The 24,335-nt window shown below is 42.0% G+C and overlaps 1 protein-coding gene across 4 annotated transcripts in view; it reads left to right on the forward strand.

The window, feature by feature from the left end:
- TMEM45B (transmembrane protein 45B) overlaps positions 6,193-24,335 on the forward strand; it is a 29,462-nt gene continuing 11,319 nt past the window's right edge. The window contains exons 1-2 of one of the 4 annotated variants that reach the window (XM_021063155.1): positions 6,319-6,408; positions 23,820-23,868. The gene's annotated coding sequence lies outside the window, so the exon portion shown is untranslated. Of the gene's footprint in view, positions 6,409-20,221; positions 23,133-23,372; positions 23,869-24,335 lie in introns of those variants that run through there. The other 3 variants (XM_021063152.1, XM_021063156.1, XM_021063154.1) reach the window with 3 other exon arrangements.

Raw genomic sequence — 24,335 nt, forward strand, 5'->3', positions numbered from 1 at the left:
CCAGTGGGCAGAATGTCTTGACCTGGACTCCTGGTGGCTGGTGCTGTGATGGGCTTTGCTCTCCTCCATTTAGTTGTAGACCTCCCTGGGACTGGCCACTGACACGCTTGCTGTGTTACACTCAACAGTTTTATCTTTCTCCTTTTTTGGCCATGCCTGCAGCATGTGGAAGTTAACTGGGCCACAGAAGTGACAATGCCAGATCCTTAACCACTAGTCCACTAGAGAACTCTCTTATCTTTCTCTTTTGAATATCACTATAAATTATCAGTTTTTAACATAGTCAATATGTCCTCTATACGGTTATCATTCTACTGGCTTTTCACACTGTCCCATCTTTAGAGTGTTCCTTTAAGCTGGCTCCTGTTTCCTTTTTAAAAAGCTCCTGTCTTTACATAAGTTTCCCCAAGTCAGAGCCTGAGAAAAAAGTCTGTGTGCAGGTATCTGGGAAGGTGATTCCAGAGAGCAGGAGTGAAAGATGGAGGGAATGTCATGAGGAAGAGGGGAAAAGTTGACCACCAGAGATTTTTCTTTTTCTTTTTTTTTTTTTTTTTGTCTTTTTGTCTTTTCTAGGGCCGCACCCATGGCATGTGGAGATTCCCAGGCTAGGGGTCTGATCAGAGCTGTAGCCGCTGGCCTATGCCACAGCCACAGCAACACCAGATCCGAGCTGCGTCTGCGACCTAAACCACAGCTCATGGCAACGTCAGATCCTTAACCCACTGAGTGAGGCCAGGGATCGAACCCACAACCTCATGGTTCCTAGTCGGATTTGTTAACCACTGAGCCACGATGGGAACTCCAGAGTTTTTTTCTGATTGATACTTTTTTGAGACTTTTGACCTATAATCAGAACTATCTCCCCATGGGTCAGAAGAGAAGCATTTATGTATTGGCTACTATTCCCCATTCATGAAAAGTGGCCTCATGGGTCCTTATTCCCTCCAAATTCCTAGTTGCACATGCATGACCACTCAGCAGGTTCCTGCCAAGGTAAGCCTGTGAGCTTCAGAGGAGTCACAAGTCATAAAGCACAAGCAGCCAGGGAAGCACTCTCTGATCTGCACAAAGCCTGTCAAAGTTTGCATGAACTGTCACCACAGCCACAATTGAAAAAGGAGATGGGGTTAAAAGGATTCTCCAATGTTGCACCAGAAGTGTCTAGTGTTCACTAGAGCCACTCAGATCCTCCTAAGTCCAGTTCATCACGGAGCCTTCTTCCAGGTAGTGGCAAATCACAATTTTTGCAAGGGCTCTGTGTAGAGAATTAGTGGAAAAAACTAGTCCTCACTATTCATTTGGTCCTAAGGCCATGATTAAGATAGTCAGCATATACAACCCAATCTAGAGTCCCTCAGTTTCACTAGCACTTTGGCTAGGAACACACTTCTGAAATGGAGTTAATAATCTCACCCCTCCCTCTCGTCTGGTGTTATTTCCACGAGATAACCAAGGTAGCTTTCCATACTTTCCTTTATGTTCATACATGTAACATACACACACATACACACACACACACCACACACACCACTTGTGTGTATATGTAGTATGATCACTATATTGTGAAACAAACCAAAAGAAAACTAGATCTAAGAGACATATACAGAACACTCCACCCGACAACAGTAGAATACAAATTCTTCTCAAGTACACATGGGACATTCTCTAGGAGAGATCATACATGAGGCCACAAATCAAATATTGATAGATTTTTAAAAGACAGATATTATACAAAGTATCCCCTCTGACCATAACAGAATGAAGTTAGAAATCAATAACCGAAGGGAAATCTGAAAATACACAAATTTGTGGCAAATTAAACAATAGATACTTAAAGATGCCATGGATCAAAGAAGAAATTGTAATGGAAATTTTAAAATACTTAGAGATGAGCAGCACATATACTGAAATTGGAACAATACAGAGATTAGTCTGGCCTCTGCACAAGGATGATATGCAAATTCGTGAAACATTCCGTATTTTTGAAAGAGACTCCCAGACATACAGAACAAACTTGTGGTTACCAAGGGAAGGACTGGAGTGGACTGGGAGTCTGGGGTTAGTAAATGCAAAACTATTACATTTAGAATGGATAAGCAATGCGGTCCTGCTGTATACCACAGGGAACTATATCCAATCTCCTGGAAGACAATATAAAAAAAGTAATGTGGAGTTCCCATTGTGGCTCAGTGGCAACAAACCCATCTAGTATCCATAAGGACTTGGATTTGATCCCCTGGCCTCTCTCAGTGGGTTAAAAGATCCAGTGCTGCCATGAGCTGTGGTGTAGGCTGCAGATGCCGCAAGGATCCAGCATTGCTGTGGCTGTGGTGTAGGTCTGCAGTTGTAGCTCCGATTCGATCCTTAGCCTGTGAACTTCCACATGCTGTGGGTGTGGTCCTAAAAAGGCAAAAAAAAAAAAAAAAAAAAAGAATGTGTATGTATGTATGACTGGGTCACTTTACTGTACAGCAAAAATTGGCACAACACTGTAACTCAACTATAATTTTTAAAATGTTAAAAAAATTAATTAAAAAATAAAAATACTTAGAGATGACAAAAATGAAAATATAACATACTAAAATCTATGGGATGCAACAAAAGCATCCCAATAAGAGAAAATTTTATAGCTCTGAACACTTACACTAAAATCAAGGAAAATATTAAATTAACAATCTACCTTTACAACTCAAGCAACTAGAGAAAGAAAAAAAAACTAAATCAAATGGTAGCAGAAGAAAGGAAATAAATAAAAGTTATAGCAAAGATAAAATCAAGAACAGAAAAACAATAGAGAAAAATCAATGAAACCAAAAGCTGACTTTTAAAAAGATTAACAAAGTTGAGAAATTAAATTGACTAAAAAAGAGAGAAGACTCAAATTACTAAAATATGAAATATAAGTAGGGGCATTACTACCAAGTCTATAGAAATAAAGAGGATTATAAGAGAACAAATGTACTATGAACAATCATATGTCGGCAAATCAGATAACCCTGATGAAATGAACAAATTCCCAGAAACACACAATCTACCAGAAATGAATCATAATGAAAGAGAAAATCTGAACAGATCTGTAAGTAGTAAAGAGATTAAATCAGTAATCAAAATCCTCCCGACAAATGCCCTGGGCCTAAAAATTCACAGGTTAATTTCACCAAACTTTTAAAGAACTGACACCGATTCATCTCAAACCCTTCCAAGACACTGAAGAGAAAGGAACATTTTCAATCTCATTCTATGAGGCCAGCATTGCCTTGGTATTGAAGTCAATAAAAACACAAGAAAAGAAAACTACAGACCAATATTCTTTATGAATATGGATGCAAAAATCCTTAATGAAACACTAACAAACATAATTCAACGGCATATCAAAAGGATTATACACCATGACCAATTAGAATTTATTCCTGGAATGCGAGGAGAGTTCAACATAAGAAAATCAATTCATGTAATACACTACATTAAAAGAATGATAAGGGGGAAAAACTATATGATCACCTCAATCAATCAGAAAAAGCATTTGAGACAATTCACACCTCTTCATGAAAATAATAGTCAATAAACAAGGAATAGCGACTACCTCAACACAATAAAACCCATAAATGAAAAACCCACAGCTTATAAGATACTCAGTGGTAAAGGACAAAAAGCTTTTCCTCGAAAAATAGGAACTAGACAAGAATGCTCAGTTTTTCCAATTATATTCAACATAGTATTAGAAGTTATAGCCAGAGCAATTAGGCAAGGAAAAAAAATAAAAAGCATCCAAGTTAGAAAGGAAGAACTAAAATGATCTCTATTTACTGACGACATGATCTTATGTGTAGAAAACCCTATTACAGACACACACACACACACACACACACACACACACACACACACTCTGTTAGAAGCAGTAAACAAGAGTTCCCATTGTGGCTCAACAGAAATGAATTTGACTAGTATCCATGAGGACGCAGGTTCGATCTCTGGCCTCACTCAGTAGGTTTAGGATCCAGCATTGCTGTGAGCTGTGGTGTAGGTCGCAGATGTGGCTTGGACCTGGTGTTGCTGTGGCTGTGGCATAGGCCGGCAGCTACAGCTCTGATTCAACCCCTAGCCTGGGAACCTCCACATGCCACGCGCTAGGCCCCGAAAAGCAAAAGCAAAACAAACAAACAAACAAAAAAAAACCAAAACCCTTAAACCTCCCCTAGCTGTGACTTGCACAAAATATAATTTTATTTCTCCTCACATCTCAGTCTGGCATTGGGCGTTCCAGGACTGGTAGAGAGACTACTGTGTGAGTCTGCCCAAGTAACCCAGCCTCCTTTTATCATCTTATTCCTCCACTCATTTCCATGGCCCCAGATGACTCACTGCCACATCCACATTCCAGCCAGCAGGAGAGGGGAGGGGAGAAGACAGGCACAAGCCCTTCCTTTCAGGACTCCACCCTGGAAGTTGCTACTTCCAGTTCCACTCCTAGCTTGCTGTTCTGAATTTAGTCACGTAACCCATCCTACCTTAAAGGAGATGCTGGAGAAGTGTGTCCATGCTGGGTGGCCTTGTGCCCAGGTGGCACCATGATGGCCAAGGGGAGATGGGATAGTGAGCAACTCTACAATAAGCTCTTCCAAGAGAAGAGTCAATTATGTCAGCAATATTTATAAAGTAAACCATTTCCAATCGAATTAGAATGCCATTCTTGTGTTGATTTAAGCAAACTGCAATTGATGTTTCTAAATGCTAACTGTTCCATTTTTATGCTGAAATAGCTTTATAATAATTGTTAGTTGATCTTAGTGTCTTCATTTTTAGTTGCTCATACATTAGTAATTTAAATAACTCTTTGATTTATGGTGTTTCCACAGATACCATAGTTAAAGATGATCAAACTTATTTTGTCAAAACTGGTTTTCCTGGCACTTGGATATTACCCTTTGAAGCAGAGGTAATTTTCTTTGTTCAGGGTTTTCAATGTCAAGAAGCATCTCTATCCACTTGGAACTACAGCTAAAAGGTCACGCATTTGTTTCATCATCATAGCCTTAGAGGAAACGAAACCATTACCCCCATTACCAAAGAGAAAGCCTGACCACAGAAGGGGCCTGGTGACAGGAACAGATTCCCAGGGTAACGGGCATCCTAGACTCCACCTTACCATCCATTTTGCAAACAACGGGTGTGGGCAAGTGCCAGAAGGAAGCCTAATGATTAAGTCAGTTTCCCAAGCGGATGGGAAATTACAGAGGTACTGTCCAGCTCCTGCTCCGGCACAGTGTCCATCTCAAGGGTGTGGCTCAATTAGCCCTTTCACTGATAGCATCGTCTCTTCCATTATCTCCTTCCACCAGGCCTCATGTACTCTGTTTATAGAAGAAAATTTTGCTCAGGTTTATGCCTCATCCTCTAAAATACCTTCCTTTGCCTCTGACTTTAAAGAAAAGCCATGTGATCAAAAGAAGCTGCCCTTGGGATCTTATCCCCTTTCCACTCTGCTAGAGTATATCTTTTGCCTTTCTCTAAAACCTAAATACAGCATCTCTCCCATGAAGGCTTCCTGGTTTCCAGTGCTTGCAACAATGGATTAAGCTGGAAGGCATCTTAAAGATCCAGAGACTCCGCTCCCGGCTCTGACTTCCTCTGGTCACCTGAGAAGTTTTTGACAGGAACCCCTGCCAGGGCTCCTCCCCTAGATTCTAATCCATGGGTCCAAGATGGAGCCATTGCTCTTGCATTCTTTTAAGTTCTACAAGGTATTATCAGCAACAGATACGGTGGGACACTATACAACTAGGCTTAACTTGGGAACCAGAGCCTGGAAACCACAAGACACTACAAAGAAAGGCATGCATTCCCTCCTGGAAGCAGCTCCTTCAAGGCAGGGACTTTCTCTCTTTTGCAGCTCTGTTTTCAGCACCTAGAGACTGTGACTGTTTGTTGAATGAATGAATGAATTCATATGCCACCAATCTTAAACTTGAAAACTAGATTCTGGTCCAGGATATAACTCCAGAGCCTTCCTTTGCTGGAAGGGGACTAGCTTGCTGCCCTGTTCACCATGACTGCTTGGCTTGGTAAACAGTCTTCCTTGTGACAGCCTGCGCTGTCACCTCCCAGGTTTGTGATTGCGTTACATCATAGGAGGTCAAGGTTGGTCACAGCCCGCCCTAGGTGTCCAGAAACCAGCCCCTGTTGGAGCACACACTTTAGGGAGTGTCTGGAACCAAGGATCACCTTGGTGGGAGGGTCCGGAGAGTGCAGGGCAGGACGAGCTTTGAGAAGGGAGGCCCAGCACAAGCAGGTGCGGGGAGGGGCAGGAAAGGGTGGGGAGGACCGGCTGGTGGAGTCTGGGCGGGTGGCGGCTCCACTCTGCACTCAACGCGGCAGCAGACGGACGGCTGGAGGCTCTCGGCGGCGCAGGTAAGACGCCGGCTGCGGGCAGTGGGTTGGACCGAAGGGGTTCTGACGCGGAGGGGCTCGGCTGGGGAAGGGGCTCGGCTGGGCAGGGGCTAGGGGCGCTGGAGGCCCAGGGATGGGAGCGGCGCGCTTCTCGGCTCCCACCGTGTCCGCGCACCTGTGTCCGATCGCCGGCGGCCCTGGGGGGAATATTGCCGCGATCCCGGCCAGTCAGGGCGACCGTGTGGTCTAGTGAGAGGAACGTCCAAGTGGCAGGCCCCGAGGATGGGAAATCCCTGCGGTGACAGCCAGAACCCCGCCAATCCACTGAGGCACCAAATCCTTTCCTAAGGCCAGGAAGCCTGGCATCTAATAGTAAGAGGCGATTGACCGAAAACGCCCCCTGAGCCATTATTTAGCTTCCAGGAACTGGCCTGTGGGAAGAAAGGGATGTCAGGGGCAAAGGGGTTGGTTTAGCCATGGTGGGAGAGGTTTACCTGGAACTTGAAGTTAGTTGGAAGTGTCTCTCTCTGGGTCCAGAGGGACATAACCTCTGGAGATAGGGGCCAGCCCTAGCTGTAAGAAGGATTTGGGGGTTCAGCAAAAGGAACTTTTCGCTTTGTAAAATAAAGTATTTAAAAATTTTAGCCAGTCTGAAAGTCACATAAGGGACCACTTCCCTCACATTCTTTTCCGCCACGGCCCTTAGCATCTGCCATTTTCCTCACATCCCTGACTGATTGCCCTGATGCCCCACCTTCCGCTCTGCTTGGCTCATAAAGTGGCAAAAGAATTTTACCTGTATTTTTATATTCATTTTAATAGGTAGTGTGACTTTTTGTTAAAGGAAACTTGTGTTTGTTTTTTTTAACCAGATGTACAATACGTTCAATATAATCTGGGTTTTGTGCCCGGTTGAACACTAGAGGGGAGACTCATAACACACTGAGAGATAAGGGGCTGACCATGCTCGGACTGAGCTCTTCAAGACTGAGTTCCTCTGCTTAATACGAAGTAGATGCCCTCTGTCCCTAGAGTTTCTGGAAAAGATATGGCACTGATATGGAGGCTTTATTGAATATGGCCCCTTGGTTTTACAAGGGGAGAGCACCTGACACAAGCAGAGAAAAGGGCATTATTTCTGATTATGCATTATCTGTTCTGGTATTACAGGAGGCAAACATTCAATTTTCTTTTTAAAGGCTTTTGATCTTCTTTCACTTCTTCCATGGGAGGTGGAAACAGTGCCACCACTTGCTCATCTCATACTCTTCATTTTCCCTTATATTCTGTGCATTCTCCCCGACCCTTTTGAGGGATGTTGGTTATGATGGATTAGGTGAAGCTGCTGAATCTTTATGTGGTGTCTTCCCCAATATATCCTTGGTTATGTGTATTGCCTAAACTTAGCCAATGGCACTTTTAGGTTGCCAGGATTTGGCAAGGGCTGAGGGGAAAAAGGGATAAAAGGGAAAGAAAGACTTCTGCTTTTTTATCTCCCCACCACCTTCATATTAACTTTGGCTGCCATGCTGAATGGGTCAAAGTATGGATGTTACCCACGTTAGTGATAATCAAAGGATTATCTCTTTTCCTCAAACGCACATGCTTGTTGAAAATGGATAAGGGCAGTTTTACCATATGTAAAGCCACTCCCATAACCGAAGTCCCTGTTATTGCAAAACTTTTTATAACTGTGGCTAAGAGAATGGAAGTCACTACTGCGTCATCAACTAATGGCTGCATGTGTAGACAAATTTCCAATCTACACTCATTCCTTATAAGGTTATCAGGCAAAAACTAGACTATTTACAATGGATTAAATTATATACAATACTAATATGGACAATGAGAGGTCACAGGTAAGGGATGTAATTCCCACACTTCAGCTGAACCCAGCTTCGCTTTTAACCAGCCAGCCCTCTCCCGCAACCTTCACTGGAAACAAATAGAGATGATTTCAGTTTTAGCTGGTTTGGTTTCTCTGGTCCGTTTTCTTGCACGAAAATAAAATGGGTCACAATGTATATGACGGGAAGAAGGAAGCTCAAAAGATCTATCAGCCTTGTGTGATGAAGAATTAAACTGAAGACATTAAAGCACACGTTTGTATTCCCTTGGCAGGATTTCGGTTTCTAAGCCATTATCAATATCTTGCTGGTATCAAATCATAATGGGTCTTTACAAGGCACCAGGCAATCTCCTCTATAAACAGCACCGTGAAGTCAGAGTTAATAGCCCTATTTCACAAATGAGGAAATTAAGACATGGAGACACAGTACCTGGCCCTGGGTTACTCAACTGTTACCTGGCAGAGCCAGGTCTCAAACCAGAACTTCTCTAATACCACAGCTCCCTCCAGTGTGTTTTTTCCCCTTTGTTTGTTTAATTGGGAGTGGGGAGTTGTAATTTAATATATTCTCTGACTTGAACTCTTACAGAGTCTACATTTATAAACACTCTTGTTTAGTATGTTTCGTGGCCATCTTTGCTCAATATAACCACGACATGTTTTAGAGCTGAGGATAGCCTAACGATTATGAAGCCCCAACTTCTTGTGTTTCAGAGGAGAAAAGTAAATTTGGGAAAGATTAAGCAAACGCCCCATGTGGCTTCCCCAAATGCACTTTGCCAATGAATGACAGCTAAAACCTAGGTCTCCCAACATCCAGATTATTGCTCTTCTTGGCATGTGGTCCCCTAAGGATTTCCTACATACAGAAATCGAGTGGTTTATTTCAGTTAACTCTATTGCGTTAGGGTGTGACAGCAAACCACATCCTCTCTGAATCCTGGACTCAAATACCTATAGATTCGTCTAACTGTATTCCTTATTCCATGAGGGAAAGAGCCTTGTCTGGCCTATTGCATTATTCCTAGGACAGGGCCCAGAAAAGCACTCCAAAATATGTGCTCAGTATATGGCATATCAAACAAACATTTGAACAAGATTGAGGTGTCTTTAGGACTTCACTCAACTACTAGTCATAGAAGACCCTACTACGGGGGCTTCATAAGTAAGGAATTTTGTTCTTCTCAGATAACCAGATATCTGGAGGTGCAAAAGGCAGGACTGAGACAGGCTCCTTCTGTCCTCCCGCACCACCATCCTTAGCCCACTTTCGTCCTCAATGAAGGACAGGCGCCTCTTCTGTGCTTAACAGAAAGAAGGGCAGAAGGCATGAACCAGCTGCGTCTGTCCCTTTTTTTATAATCTTAAGCTCTTTCCTGGAAGCTCCACCCAATAGACCCCTTACATCTCACTGGTATAACAACTGTGTTACATAACCACTCCTAATGGGAAGGAGCCTGAGAAAACCTAGTGTTTTTTGTTGGACTTGTTGCCAATACAACAAAATAGGGATTCTGTTGATAAGGAAGCAGGGGAGACTGGATCCCGGCTAAGCAGCCAGCATTGTCTGCCATGGTGTGTTTTATGGGCCACTGACTGTTTCTACATCTGTTATTGTTCTTCATTTTATTTATTTTTTGTTGTTTGGTTTACTAAAAAGCAATAGATAGTGCAGTGGGTCTAAGGGAACTTTTTGAAATTAGCAATTCCAAGTCCTACCCAGAGATATGCTGATTATTTAGGTCTGGGATGAGTCCATAAATCTGAATTGTAAACAAGCACCGCAGGTAATTTGAATGTAGGTAGTCAAAGGACTACAAGTTGAACATCACTGAACGTGGGGTAGTTTATCAGAGGCTCCTTCGTCTTATTTTCCAACAGCTTTCCATCCCATTCCTTTAAGGCTATTACTTTCCCTCTCTTTTTTGGGGGGAAGGGGCGGCATGCCCATGGCATGTGGAAGTTCCCAGGCCAGGAATCAAACCCATGCCACAGCCACACCCCAAGCAACAGCAGTGACAATGCTGGGTCCTTAAATGCTAGGCCACCAGGGAATTCCTACCACTTTCTTTTTTAATTTTCTATTTTGGTCAACATAAGGGTGTAATCTTAAAAGCCGTTAAGTGCTACAAGTTTTTTACTGAGTCCGTACTGAGCTGCCTCCCCGAGGCAACTACTTTCAATGTTTTGGCTATGTTTTCCTCATGTTTACCATCATATTCCCAAATATCATGCAAATATTGGCCATTTCTCTTCTTTCCCTAGTTCTAGATAATATCTAGTGACATCCCTACCTTGGAGGATGAGGATAAAGCTCTTTTTTATACCCTCATTATTCCACCTTACACTCACTTCCCTTTATTCAAGGTCCCCGTACAGTTATATCCTAATATGTTTTGATACAGTAATGTTTAGTGTTTACATTATGACTATGCAAATATTATTCACAACTGAGCCATGTGATAAACCATGATTTTTATGCTGCCTTTTTTTTTTTTTTTTTTTTTTTGCCTTTTTAGGGCCACACCCGAGGCATATGGAGGTTTCCAGGCTAGGGGTCGAATCGGAGCTGTAGCAATGCCAGATCCAAGCCATGTCTATGACTACACCACAGCTCACGGCAACACCAGCTCCTTAATCCACTGAGCAAGGCCAGGAATGGAAACCGAGTCCACATGGAGGCTAGTCAGATTCATTTCCACAGATGGGAATTCTACACCACCTTTCTTGTACAATCTTTTTCTATCCCCTGGAGTTCATCCTTGCCACATCTTATTTGCTTAGTTTTTTGAGTACTCATTACCGATTATTACTTAACCTTTGACAGGACGGAAAAATTCCTCTCAGTAGAGTTAATAAAAATCAAGTAAGTGGCCAGTTTGATTTTTTTTTTTTTTTCTTGGAAACATCCCTGCTCAGCCAGCCTCCCATTCTCTGGAACTGGTTATTCTCTGAATCCCTTGTACACTGCGAGCTCCCTCATTGGCACTCTGTGAATTGCCCTGGATTCCTGTTCCTAGGACTCCATGCCTTCTCATTCCTCAGTTTTACTGGTGCACAGCCTCCTGAGAAAGGGCACACGGAGGCAGGGGCAGAGGCAGATTCATCCTGGAGCTGATAAAGTCATGGGGCCACTGTGAGCCTTGCAAGCTGCTACAAGTTGTCAAGGGGGGACAAAGAGCCAGGTTGCCATCAAGAGGCATTTTTTTTCGTCAGTTTTATAAAGAGATTTTAAAAGAAAGGGCCCCGAACCTCCATGACTCCAGTTCGGGGTGATTTCTTTCCTCGAGGTAAATAAATATTCACTTTCACACCCAACTTTGTAATTTAATGACTTTTTCTTAAAGTGGGTAAGATTCAGGTCCCACAAGACCTGATTGCTTTTTGAGACCTTGCACATTTATTTTCTCCTTCACACTTGACCGATGGTTTGACTGGGTACAGGATATGAATTGGAAATGATTTCCTCTCACAATTTTGAAAGCATTTTCTTTGACCTTCTCATAGTGCTGTTGAGAAGCTGATCCCTTATGTTTGTTTTAATCTCTAGAATTTTGTAGGGTTTTCTTTATTCTTCATGTTCTGGTATTTCATAAAGTTGTTAGCTAATGTTGGGAGGGGTTGTTTGTTGGTTTAGTGTGGTCCTTGTTCTAGGTACTTTAAAGACTCTATCGATCTAAAAATCATATTCTTCAGGTCTGGGCATTTTCTTCTGTTACATAATTCCCATCATTCTATCTTCTGAAACTTACATTAATTAGACGTTGAATCTCTTGATCTAATTGTCTTTTTTTTAAAATATCTCTTGTTACTGAGTTCTGATAAATCTTCCAACCTTTCCATTAAATTTTTTTTTATTTTTTTGTCCATTAAATTTTAGCATTTCTACCATCATAGTTTTAATTTCCAAGGGCTTTAATTTGGGCAGGGGTCAGGGGCACCTTCCTCCAAAAAATCTTTATGGTACCCTGTTCTTATTTCATGGATGCTAGATAGACCTCATATTTCTGAGAATATTAACACTGTTATCTTGTCTACATCTTAAAAATTTTATTCAGCTGCCTGCAATGGTTGTGTTTATTTTCCAAGTCCCCTTTTCTGTTCTTTTTGGTTCTGCCTTTCATAGTGGAAGTTGTATTCATAAGTCCATGTTCAAGAACAGTGTGCTAACACAATTTGTGAGTGTGGCTTATAGGCGGGCAGGCCTTCTTACAGGGTAATTAGGCAAGCAGGCATTTTTGATGACTTATCATATGTCTCTAGCAGCTTTCTAGTAAATCAGTTTCTCATTAGAAAGCCATTTAGCAGTTCCCATTGTGGCTCAGCAGTAACAAACCCAACTAGTATCCATGAGGACGCAGATTCGATCCCTGGCCTTGCTTAGTGGGTTAAGGATCTGGCATTGCTGTGAGCTATAGTGTAGGTCACAGATGCAGCTTGGATCACGTGTTGCTATAGGCCAGCAGCTACAGCTCCAATTTGACCCCTAGCCTGGGAATTTCTATATGCTACAGGTGCAGCCCTAAAAAGACAAGGAAAAAAAAAAACATTTATTTTTGTTTGAGAAAAGGCCATTAATAACTTAGACTGATTTATTATGTGATTTGTTTAAGAGGAGAGGTTCTTGTTTTGAGGTGGGGAAGTGGTATTCTAGGGTTCAAAAGTCAGAACTTGTTCTTCACTCTGCCGGCTTTGAAGAACCTGGGGCCTCTGTGCCCCTCTGCATCATGGGAGAAAATCAGAAGGCTTCCAGAAAGACAGCTCTTTTCCACTAAAAAATAAAAAGCACTGAGATCCTAGCGTAAAGAAGGTCCTGTGAACACATGTACACCTAATAGTTTTGTAATAACCATTGGCAAAACATTATCCACCAACAATGAAATGCTTATCAAGAATAAATTAGGGCCTTTGGAGAAAGAAGCTCCATATCAGGCCAGTGTTTCTCTTAACAGGTCATTTGGGAGAAAATTGAATTACAATGAAAAAGTATATTAGCCTGGCATTTTTCTTTCAGAGATTATATCGTGGAAACATTTTCCTAATACCTCTAGAGGGTGTCCTGGTGAAAGATTTGGGGAGAGAATTTCTGCCCTTGAAGGTCCCACTCCAAATCCATACCTAACCTCGCACAGCCTAACATGGGACAATCAAATGGGTGCATGCCATTTGCAGCAACGTGGATGGAATGAGAGATTCTCATACTAAATGAAGTCAGAAAGAAAAATACCATGTGATATCACTTATATGTGGCACAAATGGGGATTTCTGTTGTGGCTCAGTGGATTAAGAATCCGACTTGTATCCATGAGAAAATTCAGGTTCGATCCCTGACCTTGATCAGTGGGTTAAGGATCAGGTGTTGCTGCAAGCTGCGGTGTAGGCTGCAGATGTGGCTCGGGCCTGACATTGCTGTGGCTGTGGCGAAGGCTGCCAGCAGCAGCTCTGATTAGACCCCTAGCCTAAGAACTGCCATATGCCGCAGGTGTGGCCCTAAAAAGAAAGAAAAAAAAAAAGTGGCACAAATGACCCTACCTACAGAACAGAAACAGACTCACAGACATAGTCAACAGACTTGTGGTTGCCAAGGGGAAGGGGGAGGGAGTGGGATGGGCAGGGAGTTTGGGATTGGTAGATGCAAACTACTACGTTAAGAATGAAGGAGCAATGAGGTCCTACTGCATGGCACAGGGAACTGTATCCACTCTTTTGAGATAAAACATGATGGAGGACAGTATGAGAAAAAGAATAAGATAGATAGATAGATAGATAGATAGATAGATAGATAGATAGATGGATGCACACACACATATATATGACTGGGTCACTCTGCTGTACAGCAGAAACTGGCACAACACTGTACATCAACTATAATTTTAAAAAAAGATACTAGAAAAAAACTTGTGGCAGATTTATCACTGTTTTTGCTGGGAAAGCATCAAATAACAGAAATGTTATAGGAATGGTTCCTGGTTTAGCTTTCAAAGACCTTAACTGGAAGGCGAAGCCATTAGATACTGATTTTCTACTGTTGGCTCTTCCTTCTCAGGCACCTTCAAAGATGACTGCAGACTCTTTGAAAGCTGGAGCCCAGTCTTATCTCTGTTCCTTCATCACCCAGAACAATGCCTGATATATAAGAGAAACTGGATAAATGTGGCTAGAATTAAGTAGACCACATTATCCATGTTAATGAGCCCTTCCTACTAGTCCCCTTGCCGTTTCCTCTGCATCTTCTTTATGCTACTCCCTCCTGGATGATGCTACCTCTTTCTCAAACTTGATGTCAAACAGCTGTCAGAAGACAGACGGGGGGAGTTCCCGTCGTGGCGCAGTGGTTAACGAATCCGACTAGGAACCATGAGGTTGCGGGTTCGGTCCCTGCCCTTGCTCAGTGGGTTAACGATCCGGCGTTGCCCTGAGCTGTGGTGTAGGTTGCAGACGCGGCTCAGATCCCGTGTTGCTGTGGCTCTGGCGTAGGCTGGTGGCTACAGCTCCGATTCAACCCCTAGCCTGGGAACCTCCATATGCTGCGGGAGCGGCCCAAGAAATAGCAACAACAACAACAACAACAACAGACAAAAAAAGACAAAAAAAAAAAAAAAGAAGAAGACAGACGGGGAAGATCTCAAACTCAGGACCCCAGGCAGAATCCCCAGGGGTGAAAACGCCCCATGAAATTATTACTAAAGACGTAATAATTTCTTGGGTTATCAGCAGACACCCCACCCCCATCCCACCTGCAACCACAGTTCTCTTTGATCTCATCTCTCCTTGCATTCCATGCCTCACTGCCCTGTCCCTTGCTCCCTTCCATTTTCTCTGATTTGGTCCCCATTTTGACCCAAAACTTCTCTTTCTTCTGTTCTGACCTTGACTTCCTGCCTCCCCCACCTCACCTTTATCTATTAGCTGGTATATTTTGTACAAAGCACAGCTATGTACCAATTTCTGAAAACCTACCCTGCCTATCAGGCAGACACCTTTTCAGACCTAACTCAGACCCAGGATGAAAAGTCTCTCTTCTGGCTGTTTTTTGAGATTGTGTTTATGCTTTGGTCTCCCTGGGGTTGTTTATTTTTATAAGGAAGGCTGTAGAATAAGAAGTAGGCTACAGTGTGATACAGTGACCTGTAGATTAGTGTTTCTCGAAATGCTACCACTCACCATAGAACAGGTGTTCCTAAGACACAGAGGCTTGGCTGGGGACAGCCTGGCATAAGCTGAAGCCTCTCTTAATGCCAAACACATCTTTTCCCAAAAACCTTTAGGTGAACCTGACACTCTAGGATGGTATATCATGTTGTTCCTAGGAATTCAGATATTCCTTTGGAAGGAGGGACATCCCCACAACAGCCTAAGAGGCAGAGCACTTGTAAGATGCTCTTGTAAGGACTCATCCAGGCTGAAAAATTATATGGAAAAGAAATGGTACCAACAACCCTACCACTGGCAGGTGACAGTTTCCCCGTGATTCAGGATTAAAGTTAGGTTGCATAAATTCAGTTCAGACCAAGAACTATTATTATATACCCATCCTTGTGCTATGCCATGGAAAACTGAAGATGAAGCAGATGGAGTTTCTGCTTTTGAGAAGCTATAGTCTAGTAAGTAAAACATGTAAATGTGTAATTTTAATATGACACACTAAGTGACAAAAATCAATATATATCTAAGGTAGTAAGATAGCACAGAGGTGGGGCATATGGCCCAACCTGGAGTTTCACAGGAGGTTTTCTAGAGGAACTAAGCACACCTATTGAAAATGAATAAAAGGAGTTCCTGTTGTGGCTCAGCAGGTTACAAACCTGACTAGTACCTATGAAGATGGAGGTTCCATCCCTGGCTTTGCTCAGTAGGTTAAGGATCTGGTGCTGCTGTGAGCTATGGTATAGGTTGCAGACATGGCTCTGATCCTGAGTTGCTGTGGCTGTGACACAGGCTGGCAGCTGGAGCTGTGATTCAACCCCTAGCCTGGGAATGTCCATATGCTACAAGTGCGGCCCTAAAAAAAAGAAAAAAAAAAGCAAAGAACACTGAGTAAAGGTGAGCTGGGTGAAGAAAAAATGGAAAGGACATACTAGGGGGAGGGAATAGCAAGGGCCAGGTGTACTCTGCGAAGGTTGTGGTGGGGAGAAACAGGGGATGAAGTTGAAGAGACAGGCAGGGAGTCAGGTCCTAGGTGCATGCAGTGCAAATAGCATGAACTGCATCCATTTGGTGGTTAGTCAAGGAAATATTTTAAATCTATCATGGTGTAGTCAGATTCACACTGTAGGTAGATGGCAGTGGCTGCAGCGTGAGGGATTTATGGATGTCAGGACTAAAGGCAGTGCAGGAGCCCAGGACCAAGAGCCTCAATGAGATCACTGCTGTAGAAGGGAAAGGAAACGAGAGAACACCAGAAAACTTGGGGGAGAAAAATAAACAGAATTTTCAGTCTTTTGGGGAAACAGGAACACTACAGGACAGAGTAAATGACGAACAGGAATCGGGATGGCCCAAGATTTGGGTTTTAAGACTGCCTGGATACTAAGTCATTACCTGAGGGTAGGATACAGAAGAGAAGCTGATTTAGTGGGGAAGAAGATGACAAGTTCAGTTCGGGACATGTTGACTCTGACATGTCTAAGAAGTATGTTTCTGTGCATGTCTCTCTACTCAGCAGGTTGTTAGACATGTGAGTCTGAAATTTCAGAGGTCAAGGTTAGAGACAAAGTCCTATCCTTGCAGGAGGTGAACCCCAGGTGGGTGAGTTCTTGCAAGAAGATATAGATGTAAAGGAACAGTGGACCAGAGGCTGCTTGTGTTAAAGGAGCTGAAGGGAGCCAGGACCAAAGTGTCACAAAAGTCAAAGGGAGTAAAGAGTGTCAAAGATAAGTGACTTGTTGACAGTGCCAACTACAGGGTAACATCAGGAACAAAAGTGGGAGCATTTGGTGACATCAATGAATACAATTTCAGTGTGGTGGTGAAGAGGGAGGACTAGATGGAATCAACAGTTGTCTTTCCAGGTTTTTTTCAAGAAACCTAACTGATTTTGATAATATTTTATTGTACTACACAAAACCACCAAAATTCCTTTCTATCCAAAGAAAACTTCATTTAAGTGGTAACTGAATTCAATGACATTTCAAATCATCTTTTTTTTTTTTTTTGTCTTTTTGCTATTTCTTTGGGCCGCTCCCGCGGCATATGGAGGTTCCCAGGCCAGGGGTCGAGTCGGAGCTGTAGGCACTGGCTGGATCGTTAACCCACTGAGCAAGGGCAAGGACCGAACCCGCAACCTCATGGTTCCTAGTCGGATTCGTTAACCACTGCGCCACGACAGGAACTCCTCAAATCATTTTTAATATTAAAAATTACTTAAGTCCCATTGGTTTATTTCCATTACTCTAGGAGATAGATCCAAAAGATATTGCTGCAATTTATGTCAAAGTGTTCTGCCTATGTTTTCCTCTAGGAGTTTTAGAGTTTCTGACCTTGCATTGAATCTTTAGGTCTTTAATCCATTTTGTGTTTATTTTTGTATGTGGTGTTCTAATTTCATCCTTTTACATGAAGCTGTCCAGTTTTCCCAGCACGATTTATTGAAGAGACTTGTTTCCATTGTATATTTTTGCCTCTATTGTGGTTGATTAATTGACCACAAGTACATGGGTTTATTTCTGGGCTTTCTATACCATCCCATTGATCTATTTCTGTTTTTGTGCCAGTACTATACTGTTTTGATAACTGTATCTTTGTAGTATAGTCTGAAGTCGGGGCACCTGTTTCCTCCAACTCCCTTTTTCTTTCTCAAGATTCCTTTTGCTATTCTAGGTCTTTTGTGTTTCCATACAAATTTTAAATATTTCTGTTCTACTTCTGTGAAAAATGCCATTAGCAGTTTGATGGGATTGTACTGAATCTGTAGATGGCCTTATGTGATATGGTCATTTTAACAATACCGGTTCTTCCAATCTAAAAACATGGTATTTCTTTCCATCTGTTTGTGTCATCTTCAATTTCTTCAGTTGCTTTCATCAGTGTCTTACGGTTTTTGGAGTACAGGTCTTTTGCCTCCTTGGGTAGGTTTATTCCTAGGTATTTTAATTCCTTTTGATGTGATAGTAAATGTGGTTGTTTCCTTAATTTCTCTTTCTGATCCTTTGTTATTAGTGTATGAAAATGCAACAGATTTCTGTGTATTCATTTTCTACCTTGTGACTTTTCTGAATTCATTGATGAGCTCTATTAATTTTTTGGCAGTAGATCATCTTTAGGATTTTCTATGTATAGTATCATATCATCTGCAAACAGTGACAGTTCTACTTCTCTTTTCCAACTTGTACTCCTTTTCCTTTTTTTCTTCTCTGATTGCTGTGGCTAGGACTTCTAAAACTATGCTGAATAAAATGACAAGAGTGGACATCCTTGTTCCTAATCTTAGAGGAAATGCTTTCACAGCTTTTTCTACTGAGTATGATGTTAGCTGTGGATCTGTCATATGTGGCCTTTATTATGTTGAGGTAGATTCCCTCTATGCCCACTTTCTGGAGAGATTTTATTTATAAATGGATGTTGAACTTTATCCAAAGCTTTTTCTGCATCTATTGAGATGATCATATGATTTTTATTCTTCAATTTGTTAATGTGGTGTATCACACGGATTGAAAAGCCCTTCTATCCCTGGGATAATATATGATCCTTTTTTAATGTATTGTTGGATTTGGTTTGCTAGTATTTTTTGAGGATTTTTTGTGTCTATGTTCATCACCAATAAACTTAAAAGTTTTTCACAGCAAAGGGAACCAGAAAAAAACAAAAAGGCAGCCTACAGAATGGAAGAAAATATTTGCAAATAATGTGACTGACATGGGATTAATCTCCAAAATATGCAAATAACTCAAAAAGCTCAATATATAAAAAAACAACGACCCAATAAAAAAACAAAGCAGAAGATCTACATAGACATTTCCCCAAAGAAGACATACAGATGACTAAAAGGCACATGAAAAGATGCTCAATACTGCGAATTATTAAAATGCTAATCAAAACTACAATGAGGTATCACCTCACATTGGTCAGCATGGCAATCATCAGAAAGTCTACAAATAGGAGTTCCCATCGTGGCTCAGTGCTTAATGAACCCGACTGGTGTCCATGAGGACACGAGTTCCATCCCTGGCCTTGCTCAGTGGATTTAAGATCCAGCATTGCCGTGAGCTGTGGTGTAGGTATACAGCTCGGATCCTGAGTTTCGGTAGCTGTGGCGTAGGCTGGCCGGCTACAGCTCCAATTCGACCCCTGGCCTGGGAACCTCCATATGCTGTGGAGCAGCCCTAAAATGACAAAAAGACAAAAAAAAAAAAAAAAAAAAAAAAAAAGATCTACAAATACATTTACTATAATGGAAAAAATAAAAATCATTTTTTAAAAAGTCTACAAATAATAAATGCTGGAGAAGATGTAGAAAAGAGGGAATCCTCCTACATTGTTGATGGGAATGCAAATTAGTATAGCCACTATGGAGAACAGTATGGCAATTCCTTAAAAAAACTAAAAATAAAACTACAGTATGATCCAGCAATCCCACTCCTGGGCATATACTGGCAGAAAAACACAATTCAAAAAGATACATGTATTCCAATATTCACTGCAGCACTATTTACAACAGCCAAGATATGGAAGCAATTTAAATTGACAGATGAATGGATAAAGAAGATGTGGTTTTTTATACCATGAACTATTACTCAGCCATAAAAAAAGACTAAAATAATGCCACCTGCAGCAAGATGGATGGACCTAGAGATTAGCATATTAAATGAAGCCAAAAACAAATATCATATGATATTGCTTATTTGTGGAATCTAAAACAAATGATACAAATGAATTATATACAAAACAGAAATAGACCCATAGACATAGAAAACAAACTTATGGTCACCAAACAGAAAAGGTGAGGGGAGGGATAAATTAGGAGTTTGGGATTAAGATATACACACTACTATATATAAAATAGATGACCAACAAGGACCCACGGTATAGCACAGAGAACTCAATATTTTGTAATAACCTATAAGGGAAAATAATCCGAAATATATATATTACAGAATTACTTTGCTGTACATGTGACGCTAACACAATTTGTAAATTATACCACAGCAAAAAAAAAAAAAGTTATTATCTATAAATAAATCTATTATCAAAAGTGTTTATTGGCTACTGACTGGGTGAGATGGTGAGGAAAAAGATCCACATGCTTTGACAATATAAATATGTATAGTGTAAAAGTGTGCACAATTATATGTCATTTGGAGATAATGTACATAGTAAGCATGGTATACAGCAAAGCAGAAGAAAGTGAATGCTAAACACACAATTCAGGATAATGGCTGCTTCTTGGGGGGAGCAGGGGTCTGAGGAAGCTCCAAGGATGTTGGTAAAGTTCTCCTGCTTAAGCCAGTTCATGGGACATGGTTGTTAAATTATTCTTTGTCCCTTTTATAGACATTATATATATTACGACTGAAATAGGAAGAGCGACACAGAACCTTCTTCTTTCATTATTTTGTTGGAAAAAGTCTTGGGCCTCGGCAGGGTTGCAGGGGGGAAAGGGTATTAATGGTGAGAGACGTTCATGTCCGATAGACCGAGGTCCCACGGGGCACAGGTGAGGCTGTAATACAAAATATGGACTGAGGAGTGGCCTTGGAGAGGAGGGGCAGATCTGAGGAGGAAATGGATGTGGATACATATGCATTTGTGGGTGAACAAGAGCAAGTTGAGGTGGTTATACCTTATAGTCTCAATCTTGTTGAGAAAATGAGAGGAAAGGTTTAGGTTTGAAGGAAGCTGTGAGTTTTCAAAAACGAGCCCATGGGAAACAGGAGGAGAATCCTGCACACAGCAAGAAGGGCCATTGCGTGAAGCAGAAGGTTCGGCAAGCCATCTAAGGTAAGTGCTGAACAAATTCACCAAAAGTAGGGAAGGAAGGGAAATAGAGGATATTAAACTGTGTTTCCTTGTTGCCTGAAAAATAAGCCAAGCTTTCAAGTCCAGAGACGCCCCCTTCACTTTAAAGTAGGCTGAAGCAGCAGCTGGTAACTGCTTCTGTTGGTGGCATCTGTAACCTACTTCCTCCTTCCCTCACCATGACTGAACTTTCCCTAATCCCTTTTCATTTCAGAAAGGGATTTTAGAACTAGGAAGGGCCATGGAGATTACCTCTTCCAAATTATACCCATTTAACAAACAAGGAAATTCTGATCCTGAGAGGTGACATATCTTGCTCAAAATCAAAGTTCACAGCTAAACTTGGACTAGAACCCAGGTCTTCTGACTCAGGGGCCAATGTTCTTTATCTGAGCTTGAGAAATAATGAAACTTAGCTCAGGTTTGGTTTTCATTCCTCAGTTCAGGATTCCAGTAAGACCGCCTAATTTTCAGTTTGAAAGAGGCAATCAAAAAACGCCCAGCTCCAATTCCAGCCCCCTCTGTGAGGCCTTCTCAGATTCTCTGTGAGGGGTACTCACTTTCTACTCTATGTCCCCAAGGACTGTGGTAGTTTATCTCCTGACATCAGTTTTTCACTTGTACATAGCTCCCTTTTAGATTATAAACACCTTAATGGTAGGGATCCTTTCTTATTCAATTGATTATCCCCTCGGCACCTAGCACAGAGTCTTATATTTGATAGGCACATGTTGGCAGGGGTGGGGAGTGGGGGGGATGAGACCATAGTTTGCTTAGGAACCAAACTGAGCTCTTGTTCATGTTCATGGTAATTTTGTTCCATATCATCATGAACTCATGCTAGAAAGAGGTTCAGACTCATTCCAGACTTACTCTTTCTGACCATGTTCTTCTAAGCACTCACCCACAGAGAAAAAACAATGGCAAATTCTGAAGAAGAGTGATGGACTTCAGAGTTGCCTAAGGCCTCTCGGGCCAGTGTAGAGCAAGGATACACCTTGCCTCAAGTTCAGGACTAAGCAGGTCACCTCAGCCTGTTCGCAACAGAGAACTTTCAACACTGAAACTTGTGCTTCCTCTGCATTACCAAACAGCTCACAGAACAAGGAGGGGTATTAAACCTGTTTTTTGAAGAGTCACTGAAAGCTGAGTCAGGCACGGTTGGTTGTATTCCAAAGTAAACACAGTCCAGAAAACACCTGAGTGTTTCTGCTGGCAAGGACAGATTCAGAAAATATAAAAAACCATGTTCTGGAGTAAAAGAATGTGCTGTATTCTTCCCATAACCTATTCTCTACTGACCAAACACACTTCCTATTTCCATTAAAAAACAAAACAAAACAAAAAAAAACCCTCTCAATCACTAGCCTCTTCAAGATGAGATAAAGGTTCAACAGTGATCCCCTGCCTTGGGGTCAGCTACTTAAAACAAAGGACAGCAGCCTTGCTTGGTTCAAGAATTCTTCTTCTCCTAAGAGAGAAGCCCAAGTGTCTTCCTCATTGATTGGGGGAATGGGTATAGAGCACCAGAGAAGAGAGGAAACTAAAATTATATTCTTTTTCTAGTTAGCTGCTAGACCCTTTCAATTAATCCTTGCAACATCCCTGTGAGGTAGGTATTAGTGTCCCTATTTTAGAAGGACAGGCACTGAGATTCAGAGAGTTTGGGGATTTGTCCAAGGTCTTACCAGTGGAGGTAGCAAAACCAGTGTGACCCTCAAACGTTCATGTTCTTTTTCTTACATGACTGTATTTCCTCTTAAAGGGAAGCTTAGGAACCCAGTTTCCTTTAGGGAAATCTAGGCAGTAGAAGACACTCATACCAATATAACCCTTGACTCACATCTTTTCTAACTCAGGTCCATGTGTGAGTCGGTCGATATCCTTTTCCAGAGAAACGTGGGCACAGAGGACCACAATGTCTAGTTGATTTGACTTTTAGGTAGGCTGTCTTTTTCATTCCAAATCAGACAATTTCTTTCTTTTTTTTTTTTTTTTTTTTTTGTCTTTTTGCCTTTTCTAGGACCGCTCCCGCGGCATATGGAGATTCCCAGGCTAGGGGTCGAATCGAAGCTGTAGCCACCAGCCTACACCAGAGCCACAGCAACGCGGGATCCGAGCCGCGTCTGCAACCTACACCACAGCTCATGGCAACGCCAGATCCTTAACCCACTGAGCAAGGCCAGGGATCGAACCCACAACCTCATTGTTCCTAGTCGGATTCGTTAACCACTGCGCCACAACGGGAACTCCGAATCAGACAATTTCAAGGCATTCCTCCCATGGAAGGGAATGACACTGGGTCTTTAAGGGCAAGTGGGATGGTAGGGTAGAAAGTGGGCAACAGTATCCAGCTTCGCTCTGACCACACAGATGGTTGGCTGCAACTGCCTCTCAGCCATTTCGTTCACTATTTGCTCTGTCTGGAACTCCACCCACGCAGCCTGTGTTTTCTCATTTTTTAAGGTAGCATCAGGGATACTTCCTTCCATAATTCTTCTCATCGTCCCCTCAGGCTAAATTGGAATCCTCCCTTCATTGTTATAACACACTGTACACCCTATTAAAGTAATTAATATATGTGTCATAATAGCTAAATTACTCTTTCTTCATTACGGTCTTATTATAGGCCAAGATCTTCCCTGAATACTGAGGAAATCCATTTGCAAGAACAAAAGGTGGGGAGTTCCCTTCGTGGCTCAGCAGTTAACAAACCCGACTAGGATCCATGAGGATGTGGGTTCGATCCCTGGCCTTGCTCAATGGGTTAAGGACCCGCCATTGCTGTGACCTGTGCTGTAGGCTGCAGACGCAGCTCCGATCCCACATTCCTGGGGCTGTGGAGTAGGCCAGCAGCTGTAGCTCCAATTCAACCCCTAGCCTGGGAACCTCCATATGCCATGGGTGCCGCTCTAAAAAGTAAAATAAAAATAAAAAAGAATAAAGGCTAGACAGGTTCACCAAGACAATTGGACTGGGGGAAAGAAGAATATTTTCAACAAATAGCTGGGATAACTAGATACATAAAAGGGTATAATTAGATCCCTCCCTGAAAAGTTCATTAAAATGGATCATAGACATAAGAGCTAAAACTGTAAAAATTTTAGAAAAAAAATAACAGTGAATCTTCATGACAGCGAGTTAA

This window comes from Sus scrofa, chromosome 9, assembly GCF_000003025.6.
Source record: "Sus scrofa isolate TJ Tabasco breed Duroc chromosome 9, Sscrofa11.1, whole genome shotgun sequence".
Classification (NCBI taxonomy): domain Eukaryota; kingdom Metazoa; phylum Chordata; class Mammalia; order Artiodactyla; family Suidae; genus Sus; species Sus scrofa.